Source organism: Chlorocebus sabaeus, chromosome 2 (genome assembly GCF_047675955.1).
Source record: "Chlorocebus sabaeus isolate Y175 chromosome 2, mChlSab1.0.hap1, whole genome shotgun sequence".
Classification (NCBI taxonomy): domain Eukaryota; kingdom Metazoa; phylum Chordata; class Mammalia; order Primates; family Cercopithecidae; genus Chlorocebus; species Chlorocebus sabaeus.
Genome location: NC_132905.1, coordinates 51,206,707 through 51,227,461, shown reverse-complemented (window position 1 = coordinate 51,227,461; position 20,755 = coordinate 51,206,707). Strand labels below are relative to the sequence as shown.

Below are 20,755 nucleotides of genomic sequence, written 5' to 3'. Positions count from 1 at the left end.
GGGATTTTTAAATTTTTCTGTAGAAAATTATCCCTTTTGTACCTTGTTTTCTTTCTCTGTTCTATACAATAGCCACCCCTTATTCTCAAGGCATACATTCCAAGACCCCTAGTGGATGCCAGAAACCACAGATAGTACCAAACCCTATATATATTATGTTTTCCTATCTGATGATGTAAGTGACTAATGGACTGGTAGTGTATACAGAGTGGACACGCTGGACAAAGTGATGATTCAAATCCGAGGCAGGACAGAACAGAACAGCATGAGATTTATAACTAGTTATCACAGCATGTAATTTATAACTATATTTGTATACAACCAGTCTATCTCAAATAATATTCCTTGGTCTCTTTAAGTTTTACATCTTTTAAGCTCTTATATGTAGGGCATGAATTAATTTTAACTGGGTATAGTTTTACTCTGTACTTTGTAAGGTGAAGCCATTTAGGATTTTAATGTTTATTCATACATAGTTTTTAAAATAATTGGCATATTGATAAAATTAAAAGTTCTGTTTTTCTCTCATGGACTATTTCTTCCATACACTTAGAAACTTCTATTTTACAGTTATAAATAGGAGGTTGTAGAACTATTAAAAGTAACTTAATTGTAAATACAGATGCTCCTCAAATTGCAATGGGGTTATATCCTGATAATGATATTATAAGTTGAAAATATCATTAAGTCAAAAGTTTTAAGATAGTATTATATCAAAACACCACTTACATTACAATATCAGATGTCTTTGATGCACAAGTCCTTTTCTCTATAGGTAATACTTAGGGAAGATCATGGATTTCATTTCTCCTCATTTTCTAAGATTTCTCTTTCCTGTCAGTCTCCTTTGCATCCAGATGAAGTCTTATAAAAATGAATTTCCCTCAAACATGTCCATATCATTACAATTTAGTAGACCTCAAGACAGTCAATTCAACTAATATTCACTAAATGTCTATTTGGCTGGCTTCTTCCTGGGAATCCAGACACAAATAAGACATTATGCCTGCTCTAAAGGAAGTCTCCTGTTCCTGTAAAAGGCTAATGTGGCAAAAAGGAAACACTGCCAAACATTAAGTGGAGGAATGTTCCATGTGGATATACTATCCACTTCACTTTCTGATGACTCTTTTTGAAACTATCGTTAGGTTGATAAATGTATTCTTGGATATTTATTATTAAGTAGCTGAAATAAAAATGATTCCTTTTTTTTTTTTTTTTTTTTTAAGAAAATAGTGTAGGGCTCAGCATGTGAATTTTGTTTTTAAATCATTTTAATTTTACTTTCTAGGGGTGGCAGCATAGTATGGTAGAATGAGCAAAATGAGTTTGAAATCGGACAGATTCTGTCTTCTAATCTTATTAATTCTGTGATCTAGATCTCAGCAACGTATTTAAATCTCCCATGCCTCTCTTTTTTTTGGCTATAAGGCATGGGTAATATAGCTATATGTATGAGAATTAAAATTTTAATACAATAATGAGTAAAAGTTTCAAGTCCATATAGTAGGAACCCAGTAAGTAGTGAGTGCTCTTATTATTGTTGCGATGATGATGATGATTTCCATTTGAGTTGCTTGAGAATCAAACCCTGAGACAAAGATTCTCCTATGAGTAATTTATGTAAGAGGTAATCTCGAGGAACACTGACAAGGAAGTGAAAATGTAGGGCAGAGAAGGAAAAAAGCCAATAAGGAGGGCAACTGGAGCTTAATGATGCTGTGGCATTCTGAGAGTCAAGTGTACAGAATTTCCCACTAGAGATAAGGGAGCTGGGGTATTTATCCATGAACTCCTGCCAGTCATTAGGTGAGGACTGCTCTGTGCGGGTATTAATTCCTTGGCATTTGCAGCCTGCCGCTTGCATAGGCAGCGTGGTCTTTGGCAGGCAGAGAAGCTTTCAGGCAATGAAATACAAGTGCTAACAGTTGGAAGTCAGCTTGGCCCGCCTGAAATGGTAAGAGCTGAGGGCATATGGGCGGAGCACTAATAGTATCTGTCCAGATGATGATGATGATGATCATGATGATGATGAGACCACTTGATGAAGATGGGAACACTATATTCACTCCCTGAGAGATGAAATATAAGTGTAGATGATTAAATGTAGGGAGAAGCCTGTCTAGGAAAAAAGACACTGTGGTCTCTGCCTACCCATACACACAATTTACCCTACAGGTTTGAGATTATTCTTGCCCAGGCCAATGAATCATTTTATTGGGCACAGAGTTCTATGCAGGTATCCTGTCTGGTACCTGGGTGGGTTCTGGGTATTGGTGGCTGCTCCTTGGATCTGGGAGTCCAGTTTTCATTCCTCTGAACTCACTTCCTAAAGCAGTGTGCACTTAACTAGCAGCCTTGGTCTCAGGTGATCTAGTCATTACAGCCTACAGGATCTGATTCAGCTGTAACCCAAAGGTAATGAGCAGAAGGAACAGCTCCACCGGTCCCTTGCATTGTTTGAGGAGATTTTTTACCATCTTCCAATTTAATTATGGGATGTGGCTTCTGGGCAAGAAAGCAAGTGAGATCTACTTTCTGCATTTTGTTTTGTTGATAATTGAATCATAGTAATTAAGTAATCATGCAGGGTGTAAGCAATAACTTTTATGAACATTAAGATAGTGCATTTCATAACATCTAAATGCTTTGTTAAAGTTCACTTTTGAGAAATTGCAATGAGTGTTAGGAAAACACTATTAATTTGAAGGTGTGGAAGAGAGAGATAAGGTACCTCATTTAGAATTGTATATGTCAGGTAACTATTATCTCTGGGAAGCAGTGAAGGTGTCTTATTTAATAAATCTCAGAATCTATACAAGCCATAAACCAGTATTTACATATATGGGTGTACAGATATCTGTATACATGTGCACATATATTATTTTAGCCATGTTCTAGACACTTAACAAAGATGGAATTGCATTGACTGACCGCTCGTAGTTTAAAAGAGAAAATGTAAACTCTAATCACTGTTTCATTTAAATTTATAAATGCACTCTATTTTTTATTTTGACGAATGGGAACAAAGTATTAAAGTAATAATATATTAGCTATGTTTAAGTAAGTCCAGGGAATCAGGTCTCCCTATTAATTTTCAAAGCATAAGATGCTATCCATCCACATTGTAGATATTAGGAACTGTTGAAACTCTCTGTAAATATACTAAAAATTTGTTGCAAATGGAAATATGAAGTAATTGCTAGATTTTTTTGGTATTGATAGCATTAAGTATTAAGGCTAGCTGTTTCAGCAACTATATCCTAGTTATAGCAACATGCATGTGATGACTGGTATGTTCTTTGCCACAAAATAGAAGAAAGAATCCCCCAGGAGAAAAAAGAAGCAAACATTTTGCAAATCTGCTTTTCAACAGTAATTAGAAGATGGGTGATATTTTGCTACGGTTCATAAGTGGTTCTCTTAATATTTTGGTTCAAAGGAAACAAGGGGCAATATCCATCATATATTTTTAGGGAACCTGTTTTAGGATTGTGGAGTAAGAAAATAGAGACTACATCTTGCTATCCACATTTTCCACTGCTCTGTCAGACAGATCCTTATTGTCATCCCTGTTTAGCCTCCTGCCTTTTTACTCAACTCTTCCCCCTACCTGGATGGCTTTTCCTTCTTTTGATCACAACTTTCCCCTCCTTTGATCTCAGCTAAACTCCTTCATCTAGCCTACACTTCCATGTTTTATTCTCTTAACTTTTCTTGTCCATAGGGTCATAATTATACTGTACATAACTTGGGTATCCTTTAATCATTACAAATAATAGCCATTTTCCTAGCAAAAATGTGTGTTTATGGCAGCAATTGCATTTTGTGTATCTTTGGTTAGTCCCTGCACAGTGTTATCTTACAGTAGGCACTCACCCAATATCTTTTTTCTTTTTTTTTCAAGATCTAAATACAATTATATTTTTAAACGTTGGGTCCAGGCTTTACATAAAAATATGATCCTACTTTTCTCCCTAAGTTTCTGAAATATCACATACTTTTCCCCCAACATCTGCAGCCATCCGGAAATTCATAGGAAACTTTTGTGCATGATTTTAATTCCTAATGCCTAGTTCTTTGGGCTCAGTGACAATCAAAAACCACCAAAAATGTGGCTCACTTGAAGTCAGATGAGAGAGCCTGGCTCGCTTAATCTCATAGGTTGTAAGCAGTGCTGCATCAACTGGCTCCATGCAGGGGTGGAATGTGAAGGATCTCACCAACCAGTTATCTTTATAGCCCTCCTGATAAATGTGTATGCATGGCAGAAACTGAATTCGGTCCCCATAAACAAAGTCCATCATACAGATCGCATATGCACAGATCTTTTTTTCTGATCTGATCTATCTCTTCCAGGGTCATAAATTCCTTTAGGCAGATGTTATATAAGGCTTATTCTTTGAGCTTTCCTATTTTGTTCCTCTTCAGTCAACTGAACTGCAAACCGAGTCTGGCTAGGTGTTGGATGGTAGAGTGAAACTGGAACTTTTTCCTGATGTGGCAGCAGTGGCTCCTGATCTGGCTGTCTCCTCGCCAGGGCTAGCCTGGTGGGACTGAGACATGTGAAGCAGAGAGATGTCATCTGAGGAGTGGAATTATCAGACTGCACTGTAATTGCTTGTTGAATCAGTTATCTGTTATTGCTTAACAAACCACTCCAAAACTTGCTGGCTTCAAACAACTTCTTATTTCCCATGATCCTGTAGCTTGGTTGGGCTCAGCTGGGAGATTCTTCTCCTTGATTATGTACCTAAGGTCACTTATACAGTTGCAACTTAAGAGGGACTGGAATGTCCAAAATGGCTTCTCTTCTTCCAGTGTCTCCTCTGTGTGACTCTAATCATCCTGCAGTCTAGTGTGGACTTACAGCATGACCATGCTGGGCTCCAAGAGGGGCACATGAAAGTGCCAGTCCTCCTTAGGGATAGAGTAGTAATCCCAGATATTACTTCCACTGCATTTGGTTGCTCAAAGCAAATCAAAGAGCCAACTCAGAATTAAAGAGATGGTAAAATAGACTACAACTCTTGATTAGAGGAGAGGCAAAGCCACATTGCAAAGGGGCTTGCATAAAAAATTGGAGGAATTATTGGGGCCATATTTGGAGACTTGGCCCCTTCACACTTTGTATCTGACTTTCTCATAGACTTCTATTTCTTCAGAGCAAAGGCTGTGCCTTCTTTACGTTTTTAGAATCAGAGTATGAAAAATATTTGCTGTTTCTTGAGTAAATGATTACTCCATGGTAGTTTTTCCTCTACCCCGACTGCCAATTATAAAATCAGATTTACATTCAGAATACTGATGTGAAGCATTTCTACTATATCTTATTTTTTCATCATTTTCACCTTTTGCATTTATCTTATAAAGCTAACACTGTAAAATATATTATCTTAGTTTTGTTTTTCTTAGATTAGAATGCTAGCAATTCACCTTGAGTGATCCCTGGAAATATTATACAAACAGAGGAGTGGGGGAAATAAGAAAGGGAATGAATGAGGCTAAAAAAGGGTGATAAGCAAGTTAACCTGGAGCAATGAAGGGTTGTTTCTACTGGGGAACTCTGCACGTGCCTTGGAGCTATCCCACCTAAAGGATGAGAGCACTGGAGGACATGAATTTCCCAGAAGTTATGGCACTCCATGCCTACAGGCAAAGAAAGCCCACTCTAGTGGCCAGACGGAGCCCTCAGGCAAAGAGACACATGTTCTAGAAGTCGTACCAACAGCACCGAAATGGTCCAAGTCATGGGGATCTGGGCAGTGCACCAGCAATGACTGCCATGCACACTGTTCTCGTCTGAGACATTATCAGACGAGATAGAGAACAAACCACACTTGATTTATTGGTGGTATCAAGTATCCAATGAGTTTATAGGCTGAGCTAGAATTTATATATGGGGAGAGAGGAAGAATTACTTAAGAAGAGATAGTTTCTTCACATATTCTTTGACCTCTTTAAATGTTAATATCAAATTGTCTTAACAAAATAATGAAATAGAAAAAGGTAAACCTCAGAATAAATACTGTATATACCAGTTTTCTTTTAAATTAAAATTATTAATGTGTTTTGTAAACTGTTCTTATCACCTGTCTTATATCTAAATAAGTAATATTTTTACATCAAGCATTTTCAATTGTTTATTACCTTGCTATAAAATTGATTGTCATGATTATTTTGGTAATTTTTATGTGATTTCTTTTAAATCACATAGGGGTAATTATGCATGGAAGATTATTTCTACTTATTTTTTTCAGACATTTTCAAGGCAAAGTCAGAATTAATAAATTTTAGCCCTGTGCCCAATCCATGATAATGAGGTAGGATTTAGTCATTGATTGACTCAACATTTACCAGGTATTTATTTTATGTCAGTCACTATGCTTAGGTGCTAGAGATGCAAAAAGGAATACAATGTGATCTTTGCCCTTGAAAAACTCAAATCTTACAGTCATTCAAATATCATTGTAATGAAAGCTCTTAATTTATAACCATTGTTAGTAATGCACAGTATTACTGACACATTGATAACCATTTTCATATCAATTATACCTTTTTATAACCATTTTCGTAGCAATTACACCTTTTTTTTAAAAAAAAATATTTATTTATTTGTTTGTTTATTTTTTGAGACAGAGTCTTGTTCTGTCACCCAGGCTGGAGTGCAGTGGTACAATCTTGGCTTACTGCAACCTCCACCTCTCAGGTTCAAGCAGTTCTCCTGCCTCAGCCTCCCTAGTAGCTGGGATTACAGGCACGTGCCGCCATGCCCAGCTAAGTTTTGTATTTTTAGTATAGACAGTGTTTCGCCATGTTGGCCAGGCTGGTCTTGGACTCCTGACCTCAGGTGATCCACCTACCTCGGCCTCCCAAAGTGCTGGGATTACAGGTGTGAGCCACCACGCCCAGCCCAATTACACCTTTAAGCCTATGTAGTCAATCATTCAGCTTCACCTCTAATTTAATGGCCTTCCTTTCCCTGTCCCTTTCTTCCCTTCTCTGTCCCTTCCTTCACTTTCCTTCCCTTCTCTTTATGCTATAGACTGAATATTTGTGTCCCTTTGAAAATTTTTATGTTGAAATCCTAATACCCTATGTGACTATATTAGGAGGTGGGGCTTTTGGAAGATAATTAGGTCATTTGGAGACCTCCCTCCCTCCCTCTTCAGCCATGCGAGGACACAGTGAGAAGAGAAGACATAAGTCTATAAACCAGAAAGCAGTCTGTCACCAGACACCAAATCTGCTAGTGCCTTGAACTTAGAATGTTCCTACCACCAGAACTGTGAGAAATAAATTTCCCCCTCCTACTAAATAGTTTTAGCTAAAAGGAGTACCAAGAAAAGCCCTCTCTCCTGTTTGGAAAGAAACATAAGGGCTTTGGACTCTAAATTCACAAAAGCAAGGTTTATAGTTTACGTCTATTGTTGCACATCTTTATAACCCCAGTTCCTGGAAAAGTATCTGATCATAGTCATTATTAAATGGCCTTAGGTGGAAACTGAAAGCAAGGAGGCATAGTAGAATGCGATTAGAGATGTTGACTGGAGATTTGCATGTTTTATCAGTAGCAGTTTTGTTTTGAAGCCTAATGATGCTCTACTTCCTCATAAATTTCATTCCAAATGAATACTAGTAACTAATTGCATTATTTTTTGAACTGCTTATATTTGCTGTTACCTTTTCTTTTTATGCGGAAGATACTCAAGTTGGAGGGGGAAATTATGATTTTTTTCCTTTTTCAATGAATGTAACGGTTAATAGGTTTGGATGAGTAACTTCTGTGATATAAGGTCTCCATTCAAGCAGTTATCAAGCTCTTTCAGTCTTTTTGTGCAATTTTATCATGTAGATTGTTTTGGGAAACATGAAAATTAAGATTTAACTTGTCCTAGGAATTGGATCCAAAATGTAATGGAATTGGTTCCTTGATGCAGTGCATAGTTGTAGAGTATAGTGTAAATTAAATCAACTTGTGCTTCAATAATCTCTTTATTAGTTTTCAAATATTGATTTAAATAATGATATTAAATTATATATAGTTGAAAAGATGGTATTGCTTTCACTGCAACAGATGAATGTCATGAAAATGTTTTTCTTCTCTTGTAATGGAATCAGATGTAGAACGTAGTAAAGAACAATTCTCTTCACACCTCATAATTTCTGATATTGTAAGTTATGTTAAAGAAAATAGACACATTATGTTGACAATATATTTTTGTTTACAAATATGCCAGGTGGCCTGGAATACAGATTGATTGAGGGTGTTCACTACTGCCCATCACAACTATTACCTTTTGCACAGATGGCCCAAGTGGAAGGGAAAACTTCCCTGCACAACTTTTGTGGTGGATTACCATTGAGATATAGCTATACATTGGATGTTTTGGAAAAGGAATATATAAGAATAGACCTTTGTGTTTATTGAGTAAAATTAAAATTATAAAAGATAAAAAGGCAACTTAATATTCTCTCATTTGAATTTTAATTAACTTTCAATTTTGAATGGTGTTTTCCTGAGCTGTTATCCAGTTTCTGCTCTAACGTTGGCTGTAATTTTATAACATTCTTTTGATACTGTATATGCATGAATGTGTCTGGAGTTATTTTAAAGGTAAAACTCTGCTTATTTCACTTTTTTGAGTGAAGTATTAAATTGTTTTCAAGATAGCACTGAGTGAATATTGCACTTAATAAAAATGTTTAATTTCTTTAATCCTTTTTACAGATAAAAGTATATGCTTTTTATCCTTTTCCTTAAAAATGACAAAGACTTCTCCTCAGGGAGATCAGAAAGCATAATGACTGGCATGCTGAACCTGGAATCTGAACATTTGTTTTTTATTCTTTATTTCATGTGACCTTGGAATAATTCAGTGGCTCCTAGATTTTCTCAAAAATGACTCAATTTTTCATTCATTTCATTTCAATGACCCTTTGAGTTCTCACTTGTGCTACTTATTTTTATCTTTATAATACAGTAAAATTTAAAGTATTCATATCTCCATGTGGGGGTGAGGGTGGGGCAGATTAGGGTCATAGAGAAGGCACCTCTTTCTCAGAAAAGTAGCAAATGACTACCCTCTATCCCAAAATAGATTTAACTACAAGAAGAGTAAAGTGCACATGGTATATGAGGATTTCAGACTTTGTTGGGCTTCAACATCAGTAGAGAGTCTTATTAAAAACACAGTCATGCATTGCTTAAAGATAAGGATATATTCTGAAAAAATAGGTCATTAGGCAATTATGTTGTTGTGTGAACCTCATAGAGTGAACCGACAAAAGCCTAGATGGGATAGCCTACTACGTACCTAGGCTATATGGTACAGCCTACTGCTCCTAGGGTGCAAACTTGTACAGTATGTTACTGTAGTGAACACTGCAGGCAATTGTAACAGAATGGTAAGTATTGTATGTCTAAGCATATCTAAACACAGAAAAGGTACAGTAAAAATATGCCACAAAAGATTAAGAAATGATAATGGTGTGTAGGGCACTTACCATGAATGAAGCTTGCAGGACTGAAAGTAACTTTGGATGAGTCAGTGAGTGAGTGGTGAGTGAATGTGAAGGACTAGGACATTGCTGTATACTACTGTAGACTTTTATAAACATGGTGGACTTAGGCTCTGTTAAATGGATTAAAAATATTTTTTCTTTCCCCAATAATAAATTAACCTTAGCTTACTGTAACTTTTTTACTTTATGTACTTTTAATTATTTTTAAATTTTTTACTCTTTTGTAATAATACTTAGGTTAAAGCACAAATACATTGTACAGCTGTATAAAATTTTTTTCTTTATATCCTTATTTTCTAAGGTTTTTTCTGTTTTAAAATTTCATTTTTTTACTTAATTTTTTTTTGTTAAAAACAGATTCTGAATTAGTTTTTAACTAATTAGTTTTACACTAATTCTGAAACACTAGTCCAGGCATACACAGGACTAAGATCATCAATATTGCTGTTTTCCACCTCCACATCTTTTCCCACTGGAGTGTCTTCAGGGCCAATACATGCTTGGAGCTGTCATGTCCTATGATAATAATAGTGCCTTCTTCTGGAATACCTCCTGAAACACCTGCCTGAGGCTGTTTAATAGTTAATTTTTTTTTTTTTTTGGTAAGTGGAAGAAGTATACTGTGAAACAACAATCAGTAGTATAGTAGATACATAAAGCAGTAACATAGTCTTTCATTATCAATTATTATGTACTGTATATAATTGTATGTACTATACTTCTGTATGACTGGCAGCACAGTAGGTTTGTTTACATCAGCATCATTCATTGTGCTATGATGTTATGATGGCTATGGCATCACTATACAATGGGAACTTTTCAGCTCCACTATAATCTTATGGGACCACCTTGTATATGCAGTCCATCAGTGATCAAAACGTTGTTATATAGTGCATGATTGCACCTACTCCAAATCTACAGAAGTGGAATTTAGAGTCCTAGGTCATGGGAAGCTGGATAATGACCATCAAAGTTGGCCTTACATGAGGTAGGTAGGACCTGGTCCATTTTGAAGTAAGGAATCAGGGAACTTTCCTTCTATGCTTATTTCCTTCCATGGTCTAAGACATTTCAAAATTCTGAGCATGGTTTTCCATTTATCACAGAGTTTAAGTTACTATTCAGTGTTGAAATTCCTGGCCCTCAAAGGCATTATGAATCAGCTGTTCACAGAACTCAACTTTCTTGAAGGGGTCATTTCCCAGGTCTTCTACAGCTGTTTTGCTCCTTTTTAATCCCTTCATTTGCCAGCTTAATATTTGCTAGCTGCTATTATTTGGGGATTCAGTTTTTCCCCCATGTCCCTCTCTTTTGCCAGTTTTTCTCTTCATTCCTCAAAGTCAGTAGTTCTCCTTTCTCCAAGGTTGCCTATGAATCATCTATGATTTGTATATCACCCTTTGGGAAACGCCAATATTTTCAGAACCCTCATTTATCTGTCCTTAAGAGGTCAGTAATGATGGCTGACATTTCCTTTGATTCTGAAGGGTGTGGTCAGGCTAGATGAGAAAATTCTTATTGAATGTGGTGTAATGTGCTGTGCTGCTGTCGCCACTTAGCTGGGAGACTGAAGCTCAGACAACTAAGTGATTTGCCAGGGCTGTGTAACCCATCTGTGGTGAGAATTCCAGAATTCTAACCTGGAGAATCTGACTTACTCTTTTGGAGAACATTATATTTGATAAACTGGAATCATCGTTTCAAGTGCTCCCATGGCTCTGTAGGCCAAAACAGTAGAACTTATGACAGTTGTTTGATCTTCAGAAACTTCACTTAACCCCAAACAACCCTCCAGTTTTCAGAGAGCACTGGGGAAAAGGGAGGGATGAGTATGTACTGAATTATCTGAATTCTGCCACTTATGCCTAAGAGATATGTATGAAAGAATCTTTACATTTTCTAAACATTATTTTAAAATTCCTTTTAGTCCTTTAACAACTCTCAGGGGGAAAATAGTACAGAATTAAAATAAAAGTTCTTAACATTTGTCCCTGAATGTATTTTTAGAAAAAGTATACTTGAAATCTGATCACCTGTAAGGAAAGATTTATCAGGAGAGTTTAAATTTTTATATCTACTCATATTAAATGCATGTGTGTTTTGAGACCCAGGTTTTTTGTTTGTTTTAATGTTTTGGGGAGACTTACTTCCTTCAAATATGTAGGTTAGAGGTAGGGGGGGATGGTTAGTGGGTATAAAGAAAACCCAGAAAGAATGAATAAGACATACGATTTGATAGTACAGCAAGGTGACTATAGTCAACAATGAATTATATATTTTTTTAAAAACTGCAAGAGTGTAACTGGGTTGTTTGTAACCCAAAGAATAAATGCTTGAGGGGAGGGATACCCCATTCTCCATGATGTGATTATTTTACTTTGCATATGCCCATAACAAAACATCTCATGTACTCCACAAACATATACACTTACTATGTACCCACAACAATTAAAATAATATATAGGTTTAAATTAGAATTCTCCCAAATTCTAGTAGTAGAATATATTCTTTTAAAATTCTAGTAGAATTTGGGAGAATTCTAATTTAAACCAATTCTGGTGTTCCTGAGTTATGTGAGCTCCTCCAGTTCCACTATTTTGTCAGTGCCAAATCAGGGGCTCAAATATATACTTATTTAGCATTTTCTGAGCCAGGTACTGGCTCTGAGAGGTATATACTTTCATTTAATTCTTCAAGAGAATTAAAAGCTCCCGGAGCCTGTATGTTATAGACAAGGAAACCGAGGTTCTGAGATGTTAAGTAACTTACTCAAGGTTCACCTGAGATTCTAAATTAGGTTAATCCTCCCTGAAGAAACTTATATTCCTTTTGTTCCCATAAAATAGCACATCCAGCCAGCATTCCATCCCAGATGTTGGCACTAAGGAGAGGCCTGGGAAAGGGCATAGACACTTTCTGTTAGTTACATGGGGGACATTGTGCTCTAGCTTATACATGACTGACTGTAAAGGTGCAAATGAAAACTCTCCCTTTATTCATGCATTTTCTTTTGCATGGTTATCTGGTGTGAGTATGTGGTGAGGTGGGGCTGTGGGTGGAAGCTGCTGCAATTAGTTTTGCCTCAGGTAGAATGCTGACATCAGTTGTGAGGAGATTAAAATCTTCTACTCAGCTGTTGCTTGAAATATTCTGTTGTGTTCTCATTCAACTGTTTTAACTAATTGAAGTGACTTAACCATATAATTATTTTCAAATGTTTACAATTACTTTTAGATAAATATAAATGAATGTTTGCCTGCATATGAACAACAAAAGGAATAATTTGGGACCTTCACCCAAATAGTCAAACCCTCTAAGATATGGGTAGAAACATCAGAGTGTATCAGTGAAGGTCTAAGGACACAAATAGGCATTTTTTAATACTGAAATGAAATATTACTTTCAGTTCCACTAAAATGGAGTAGCCTCATTCCTTCCGGGTTCTCTCCCTTATAACTAAAAATTTCTAGATATAATACTATGAAGATGGTAAGGCAGTCTCTCAAAGATCAAAAGAAGAGGGTGAACTGCTAGGAATTTTTGGAACTTGAACTACAAAGCAGTGAGTTCCTTGAATTTTTGTGTTATCTGTCATATATCCTGAGCTAGGTGCTACAGAAGCCTCCAAACTGCCAGAACTGCCAGAAAGTACAGATAAAGAAGCTCCAAGAAAGTCTTGTTTTCTTTAGGCAAAGGACCAGGTGAAGGGTGGCTTTACACCAGAAAAATGTTGGCAATAGCTGCCAAACACCACTGGAAAACTCACATCTTACCCCTTCCATGATTTCAGTGGTGCTAAACAGAAATTGATCCCGTTATTCCCATACGTTGATACTATTAGACTTGATGAGTTACCTGGGTATATTGCTATTTTCTAGAGCAGCTGCTAAGAAAACTATACAAAGCAATATACTTTTAAAAAGATAAATAAATCAAGATAGAAATTTTTAATATGATCAAGTCACCCAAAGGAGAGTAAGAAAAGATAAACTGAGGAAACAAAGAGAAAACAAATAATAAAATGACAGTCTTAAGCCCTAATATGTCAATAAACCCAATTTTATTACTTTAAATTTAAATAATCTATTGAAATGCAAGGGACCCAGGATAGTTCAAACAGTTTTGAAATGGAAGAACCAAGTTTGAATACTTAGACTTTCTGATTTTAAAACTGTAAAACTATGTTAATGAGGACAACATGGGGCTGGCCTAAGGATAAACACGTAGATTGATGGAATAGAATTAAGAGTCCAGAAATAAAGCCTTCCATTGATGGCCAATTGATTTGCAACAAGAGTGCCAAGACAACTCAATGGGGTAAAGAATAGTGTTTTTGACAAATGGTACTGGGCCAACTGGATATCCACATGCAAAAGAATGAAGTTAGATCCCTTCCTTACACCATATATAAAAATTAACTCCACGTGGATCATAGATCTAAGTGGAAGAACTAAAGCTGTAAAACTCTCAGAAGAAATCATAGGTGTAAAATTTATGACCTTGTGCAGTGAAGTCTTAGATATGATACCAAAAGTATAAGCACTGACAACAAAAAGAAAGATACATACACTGGACTTTATCAAAATTGAAACTTTTTTGCTTCAAATCACACCATAAAGAAAGTAAAATACAGGTCACAGCATGGGAGAAAATATTTATAAAGCATACATCTGTTAAGAAACTTGTATCCAAAATACATAAAGTACTCTTATACCTCATTCATTAAAACACAGATAACACAATTTTGGATTAGACAAAGGTTCTGAATAGGTATTTCTCCATATAAGTTATTCAAATTGCTAATAGGCACATGAAAAGATGCTGAACATCATTAGCTCTCAGGGAAATGTAATCAAAACCACAATGAGAAACAACTTTCATTCACTAGGATAGCTATTATCAAAAAAGACAGATAATAAGAATTGTTGACTAGGATAAGGAGAAACTAGAACACTTACCCTTTGCTGGTGGGATTATAAGATGGTGCGGTCACTGTGAAAAATGGTATAGCAGTTCATCAAATTGTTAAATATAGAATTACTATATTAGCTGGCAATTCTACTCATAGGTATATACCCAAGAGATTTTTAAAAATTACATAAAAACGTGCGCATTAATTTTCATATTGGTATTATTCATAATAGCCCCAAAATGGAGCAAGTTAAATGTCCACCATCTCATGAATGGATAAACAAAATATATCCGTAAAATGGAAAATTGTTCATGCTTAAAAAGGAAGGAAGTACTGATACAAGATAAATGAACTTTGGAAAACTTATGCTGAATGAAAAAAAAAAAAAGCTAGTCATAAAAGACTACATATTGTATGATTCCATTTATATGTAATGTCTAGAATAGGTAAATCTGTAGAGGCCGTAAGTAGATTACTGATTGTTGGGGGAAATAGGGAGTGAATACAAATGGTATGAGTTTCTTTGGGGGATGAAGAAAATGTTCAGAAATTGATTGTGGTGATGGTTGAATGAGTCTGTGAACATACAAAAACCATTTAATTGTATTTTTTTTTTTTTTTTTTTTTTTGAGACGAAGGCTCGCTCTGTCACCCAGGCTGGAGTGCAGTGGTGCAGATCTTGGCCACTGCAAGCTCCGCCTGGCAGGTTCACGCCATTCTCCTGCCTCAGCCTCCCGAGTAGCTGGGACTACAGGCGCCCGCCACTCGCCCGGCTAGTTTTTGTATTTTTAGTAGAGATGGGGTTTCACCTTGTTAGCCAGGATGGTCTTGATCTCCTGACCTCGTGATACACCCGCCTGGGCCTCCCAATGTGCTGGGATTACAGGCGTGAGCCACCGCGCCCAGCCTAATCATGTATTTTTAAAGGGCCTGGTATGTGAATCAATACAGCTAGAAATGTAAATGGTCTAAATACACTAATTAAAAGACAGATTTTGACATAATAGATAAAAAAACATGACCCAACCATAAGCTGTCTATAAAAAACTTGTGTCAAATACAAAAATATAGGTAGATTGAACTTAAAAGCATGGAAAAATATATACCATGCAAACATTAATTTAAGAAAAAATATTGTTATATTCTTACCAGATAAAGTAAACTTCAAAGAAAGATTATTAGAGCTAAAGAGAGACATTGTATAATTATAAAAAGAACAATTTATCAGGAAAACATAACTATTGTAAATGTGTGCGCATCAAATAGTGGTGCCTCGAAATATGTGAAGCAAAATGAAACATTACATCTCAATTTTCTTAAATTCTTTAAACCTTACTGCACGTATAATAGTCTTTAATTATGGCCTGAACTAAAATATTTATGTTTAAGTTCCATTCCTGAAAGAGCTGCTTCTGTCTTTTTATCCTCAAAATACAATATTATATTAGGTATTGAAGTGTTTGTGTGTGTGTGTGTTTTTACCATATAGACAAGGTTTATGATTCTGTAGTCATAGAGCTTACAGTAATGTGATCCTTTTCAAGCTTCATACTGTAACACACACAGAGACACACAGATTCACAAACGTACTGAATCAATTTAATTCCATGAGTTGTAACATTCTTAATACCATATATGTTCTAAAGCAGCATTTCTTAGTAATTAATATGAATGAGAAGATCTCTACCTAAAGAGATAGCATGAACTTTAAAAGCAGAAGCAAAGTTCAGTATTTATATTTGGTAGCAATAAAATACGTGTCAGAAATATTTATCAAGTGAAGATATAATTGCCTGCTCTGTCTGTGAACTTCATAAGTATAAAAATTGTGTTCTTTGAATTTACACTTTTTAAGGGATGTATGTTAAACGTTTTGTTTAACAGTGTATTTTTTTCTAAATGAAAATATGTGAATTTAATTTACACAAATAATTTATTTTACATAAAAAAGAATTATAGCTAGCATCTAGCAGTTTTAATACCTTATACATTTTAATCCTATCTGCTAGAACAAGTAATCTCTAGAGTGGTCAACTATGGAAGAGGATAAAGTTAGTAGACCTATATAGCTCATATATTTTGGTTATATACTCGAATTCCTATTACTTGATGTTTCAAGCATTATCTTTTAACCTCTGTGTACAAAATTAGAATATTAGCACATTTACGCTTTTCTACTTGTTCTCCCTCTACTTTCTGTTTTTATAACTTATTGATACTAAAATGTTCAAAGCTTATAATATTTTTATGTTCTGTAACTATAATTCTTACAGTTTTTCTTTAGTTATATACATAAATTATTTTAGGGCTGACCTCCAAATTTTTACAATAGAGTCTCCATTCTATAAGTTGACTGGAATAATTTCTAACAACATGAATCATGCATGACTTGTACATACCCTTTGGGAAATACCAGGATTCTCAGAGGTTTTACTTGTGTCATTAAATGGAGTCAGTAATGGCTGCTACCATTTCTCTTCTCTGTCTCTCTGGTGTCAAACCGGGCTCAGGGATACACATAAAACTGCAATTTGGTCCTTTTTATTTTCTCTGTCTATTCCCATTTATCTTTGTTTTGACCTCCTGAATGTGAAAATGTTTAATAGCATGTATATTTACATATTTAAGTATTCAAGCTCTACTGCTTAGTTCTTAATAGTATCTTACCTGTACATTTTCACCAGCCAAAGATTTTGAGAGGACAAAAAAGGGGACAAGAACTTGCTATCCATTTAAAAGAATTTTCTACATAGACCTTTTAACAGCAGAATAATTAAGGTTTTATTAAAATAATTTTAAATATGTTAAAAACATGAGTTTTTGCAGCTGCTCGGCAGAAAGAAAGATTTGCTTGCTAGCCACACTTTGTTTCTTCGGAATGAATGACAGTACTTAATGTACACACACACTCACACACACATGTGCACACATGCGTATATACCTGCCTGGATATACAGGCACTAAAGATAGGATTAAAAACTGACCTCTAGAATATTTCGATACAGACATCATTCTGTGGCTGCCTCACCAAATCATATGTGGTTGGATATAAGAAAGTACAGCCTATTTCTGGAATTCAAAGAGATAAGAAAAGGGAAAAATAGGAAATTTTAAAATGTCACAACTCGTTTTATTAATGATTATTACTTAGCTTTATTATTTTAGATAGTAATGCAGTTCATGTTTGAATATCACAAAGAAAACTTTTCTGAAGTGATTTTCTTGAGTACAGCCTATTTCTGGGATTCAAAGAGATAAGAAAAGGGAAAAAAAAGGAAATTTTAAAATGTCACAACTCATTTTATTAATGATTATTACTTAGCTTTATTATTTTAGATAGTAATGCAGTTCATGTTTGAATATCACAAAGAAAACTTTTCTGAAGTGATTTTCTTGAGAATATTGTTATACATGTTTTCTGCATCCTCCAGTAGACCTAGGAACATAAGAGTTTGTCATATTTTACCTATCCTGTTACCACTACCTGTGGACAGTGTTAATTGATTTCTAGGAAATGCCAACACTTATTTTAGCACTAATTTCACAGAGTCATTTATTTCCAAAGTTTATATAACAGGAAATAAACTAATAAAATATATTGAATTTTAATTTACCTTTTTACCTCTTAATTTATCTCTTATTAATAGACTTTAGAATTTGACCTTATTAATATACTAGGAAACTCAGAAACTATTTTTATGAAATAATGTTTGATTTATTTTCATTCATTTGATATGACAGGAGCTTTAACAGATGGACTGTCAGATCCAAATAAAGTTTTATTGCTTTATTGTTATATACAATAATTAAGATATTGTTCAGATAGATTGACACCTAGACTCTGGGAGACTTACAGTGTGGTGGTGTCTAGATAGAGGTATGTGGAGAATTTGTAATACTGCGTGCGTACCAAAGAACACCTGTATTGTTATAATTTGTATGTAAATTGTATATGAACAATTGTTTATCATCTAAAGTAATATTATTTAGCAGCATTTTATTACATTTATTTTTAGATTTGTAACCTGATTAGAAGACTACCTTTTTCAAATTTTTCTTTTTAAATGTGTTGATTTTTGAGAAATTTTAGTTCACTCTTAAGTTCCCTTAAGATTATGGAGTAGAAACCACTGTGAGCTTAGGAAAATATTTTGAAATAATTTGTGAAATACCTTTTTGTATCCCAATAATTTCTATTGTTATGAGCTTTTGAATGTTAAGAAAATGACTTTCATCTCTATGTTAGGTTTGGGAGCAGGGTATACAAATGTTACATTTTTATTTTCAATACAGTACAGGATTCTATAGGAGTTTTCATTGTTCATTTGTGGGGTAAACTTTTTATTTGCTTTTCTAATACCTAAGAGATATTATGAATTTTGATGGTATTATTATCTCAGTTTGCATATGTTTCACTTGTAACTATTGTATTCATGAGGAAGAAACACCACAACAGTTTAAACACATAAAATATTTCATGTGAATTACTTGAAAATGACAAATTGAAATCTATCACATAGTAGGAAAACTATGCTTTGAAGCATAATCTCTAGTGCTACCTCTTTTCTATTGCAGCTTAAACTGTACTCTGCATGTCATACATAAAGAATGAACTTTGCAGTCAGTTAAAAGAGCTGAAACAATTGGTATGAGAAACATACCAAGAAAATATTCTAATCATAATTCCAAGTTGAGGTTAGAAAAATAAATAAAGCAGAATATGAGCCATAATCTTTTTATTTCTTTTTTAACTTTAATAGTCCTTAGCAATAAACAACTTACTGATTCAACAGGAAACACGTTACTCTACTGCCATCTGGATATTCTAAATAGAACCTATTTCTCTGGACGAGCAAAAGTCATAATGATTGGATAGACATTTTGGCAGAAAAACCACTTTTTTAATGTCTTGGGATTTGAGATGTAAAAGCAATGGCCATAATTTTGAAACATCTGCTCTTTTTATGATCTCGTCTACATGGAAAGAGATTTGGAAATAGAACATTCTCAAGCATTATTTTTTTGCAGTGATAAAACAATTTCATTTTGTCTAAATATGTAAGTAGAGTCAAATTCACTTCCTAGTAAAACTTATTATACCGTTATACAAATATGTAGCTTGCTTCTTCTTTTGAATTCAACATGATCTTAAGTTGGTATATTTATTGTTTATACATCTACCTACAACCAAAAAGAAGGTGAGGAGTTTTACACAAAAAGAGTATAGATATAATTTTTGTTATTATTTTGTTATATATTTTGTTAATTTGTTAATTACTTAACAATTTTTAAAAATTGTTAAGTAACACTTAACAAAAGGATGATTGTGCCACAACACGTTTGTCGGGAATAGCAACCGTAGTTGGCAATAAAAATGAGGCCTATATGCTGCAACCCTGGGTCATCTTTCTACTGTTTGAAATTGGTATCCAGCTATCTATTGGATGAATGTCCTTCTTATGGAAATAAGAAGTGAGATTGTCAATCACCCTAGACCCTAAATTGCTTAAATTTAAAAATGAATGGGTCTGCTCTCCTCCTTCTTGCTGGGTCTCTTGGCTTCCTGGGTTGTTTCCATCCTTTCTCATTCTTTCTTTCCCCTAGAGTCAGGGATTCTAGAGGAAAATCTTTCTCTGGATTTGTTGCCTGCCCTGTTCTTGCCAGTCCTCTTCTGGGGATATGCTAGATTCTGGTTTTGTGCTCTTTTGCCTTGCTTAATATGAACTTACGGAAATTTGGTGTGGTCTGCTCCGAGCTTTCTGAGCTCTGTGTCTGCCCCATTCATCCTGGATCTGATTTAACATTTATCTCAGCATATTGGCATAAAATGAGTCAGGACCTGCAGTTACAGCCTTACTTGGGCTAGATTAGACTGTAGACCTTACCGTTGCAGGAGTAGGGTGGAATTGAGCTCAATCCTGCCTCACATTCCAGCGCTCCTAATTGATTTTCCAGGAGCATCTTCCCCAGGTTGTTCCCTCCTCCTCTGCCTCAGCACGAAGCTAGGGTACATTAGTCCCTTGTATGGGGCACAGTTCTTACACAAGTTTCCAGGAAGCCAAGTCCAAAACAAAAAAGACACAAGAGTGTGGTAATATGCAGGGGAGAAGGAACATCTCCAAAAGGGAATGGAATTTATTTTAGATCTAGAAAAATATCTTCATTATTTTAATAAGTAAAATATTTAAACGTTAACAGTAATGAGCACTGCTACACATCTATTAGAGTTGCTATATTGAAAAATGCTGACAGTACCAAAGTCTGGTGAGAGTGCAGAGAAACTGGATCTCTCATTGTTGGTAGGATCATAAAATGGCG

General features: G+C 35.1%; 1 protein-coding gene and 1 pseudogene across 5 annotated transcripts in view; one reads left to right on the top strand and one right to left on the bottom strand.

Moving 5' to 3' along the window:
- MACROD2 (mono-ADP ribosylhydrolase 2) overlaps positions 1 to 20,755 on the top strand; it is a 2,124,972-nt gene that overhangs the window by 589,500 nt on the left and 1,514,717 nt on the right. The gene's annotated exons all lie outside the window — the stretch shown is intronic.
- Positions 4,059 to 4,592, bottom strand: LOC119619401 (RING finger protein 11 pseudogene; annotated as a pseudogene).